Genomic DNA, 2362 nt, shown 5'->3' with positions numbered 1-2362 from the left:
AATTAGTTACTTCCTGTTGATGACAATCATATAAATCGATGTAATTATTCTAATTCTTTCTGTTGTTTTCAAACAGGATTGGAAAAAGTGAAGAAGTTTTCAATCTCTTTGCATTTAGTGGCAAGAGATTTGTGCAAATAAGCTTAGCTGAGGTTCCTTTTTAAGAATTCTAATTCATTTTATATCCAGTAATGTATTCTTCATTTCTTTTAGTTGGCTAGAAACCCAAAGTGAAGTCTTACATCTTTTCTCTTTCTCTCTCCTTTTTGTCTGGACATATCACACTTTATTTTTCTTTAATTCCTATGTTTTATGCAATTCTATACAGGTGTGTGTGTATGTGAGTGTGTGTTTTGTCATATCTGACTCTTTGCAACCCCATGGACTGCATCCCGCCAGGCTCCTCTGTCCATGGAAGTTTCTAGGCAGAATCCTGGAGTGGGTTGCCATTTCCTTCTCCAGGGGATCTTCCTGACCCAGAGTCGAACCTGTGTTTCTTGTGTTTCCTGCATCAGCAGGCAGATTCTTTACAGGAGTGACTGTAAAATACTATTCCTCTTGGATAAGCAGACCTTAGATGAAATCTCCATAGACCCAAATCATCTTCAGCTCATGGTCTTCAGTAAAATACAATTTTCTCATTTTTGAGAGTCAATAGATACTTATCCTCTATAGTGATTGAAAAGCTGTGCTAAGCATTTTACACACATTATGTCATTTATCCTTCACAATCACACATACAAGATTCTATAATCATTTGAAAGTAAGGAAACTGATGTAATAACCTTACAGTTACTGGTTGGGACTCTGACAACTTATCTGGTTCTAAGTCCAATTTTCTCCCCTTTAAACAATACTTTTTTCCCAGGTATGTCATCTGTCCAGTGAAGGACCCTCAACCCTACTAGTCAATGAATCTAAGAAGTCAGTCATCAAAGGAACCAGATACCCAGAATAGAAATCTTTAGTGAACCTGGTGACCTAGGACCTATCTTTGAGAGCACACATCAGCCAAAAATGAGAACAGAGTAGAAAATATATGGCCTGAGTGGTGGACAAGCAAGTAATCTTGCTTCCTTGGAAAGACAGTGAAAAAAAAAGAAGTGAGAACAGGAAAAGAAAATAGCAAATATTTGGGTAAAGTGAAATAAATGCTACATAAAGAAACTGCAAGAAAGAAGGGGAATTTATATGGATTTGCAAAGCAAATAGGAAAGGTGGGAAAGGTCAGTAAAATTCATAGCAATTAAGCAGTCATTAAATTAGGGGCTTTTGATCAAGACAGAAATAGTGACACATAAGATATTAGCGAAGCTGAATTTTTCTCTCCTAATCGGATTCCATCTCTTGGGATAACAACTGGTGGTATAACCTACAACCACAATGTTGTAGTATTCTCAGTATCAATTGCTTTTCTAAAACAGAAGAATAAATTGCCTTGTATTTTCTATAAAAGCATTCTATTTTTCCTCTCTTATATGGGTTTCATATTTTTGCTTATTAACAGTTCTATTGTCTGCAGACAAAATGATTTGATTTAATTAAAATTAAAATACGCTTTTGAAAATTATATTTATCCAGAAGTAATCATTGTGTACTATTTAACTTAATGGTAATGCTGAAGGACTGCCCTAATTTCTACCTAGATAGTTCCATAATTCCAGTAAGAAAAGCAGCAAAGTGGGCAAGAGTTGGCTCCCTGTTTTCCTTCAGATGATGTTTAAAGGATACTGTATTGTCATCATTGAAAGTAATAAAGAAATAATTTGCTTGCAGTATTTTCTTACTGTCCTTTTCTATTATCAGTTGAACTAAAAGAATCAGAGCTATCAAAAAGCAACAGAACCTCTGGAAGCAAGTCCAGAAGATCCTCATGCTTTTTCATAACTTTAGAATGTCAAAGTAAAGTCAGATAGATAGGAGGGTTGGGGGTGGGTGCACAGAGGGGGACAGTGTGGGATGGCCTATAAACAGAAACCTCCCACAGAGAAAGTCCAGTAGTTTTCCACTCATCTTTGAATTCTAGTAGAGGTAAACAGACAATAAAAAAAAAAAGACAAAAAAGTAAGTCTTAAACATTTGAAGAATAAACTCTGAACTCCAAAGAATACAGATTTAACAGCCCAGCTTATTGAAGAGAATGATTAAGAAGAAGAAAAAAAGTGAATATGCTCATTGAAGACAAAAAATTTTTATTTTTAAAATGTTATTTATAAAGTAACACTGCAAATAATTTACAGCTTCTGAATCCCCCTCCATCTCATGATATTTATAATAAAAAAATAAGAATTACAGCTGTTTACTAAGGAAAATTATGCAATCACATAGTCCAGTCTTAGGCAATCTTTTATCTGCTGTTTTA

This window comes from Muntiacus reevesi, chromosome 21 (assembly GCF_963930625.1).
Source record: "Muntiacus reevesi chromosome 21, mMunRee1.1, whole genome shotgun sequence".
Classification (NCBI taxonomy): Eukaryota; Metazoa; Chordata; class Mammalia; order Artiodactyla; family Cervidae; genus Muntiacus; species Muntiacus reevesi.
Note: the sequence above shows the minus strand (reverse complement) of the source record.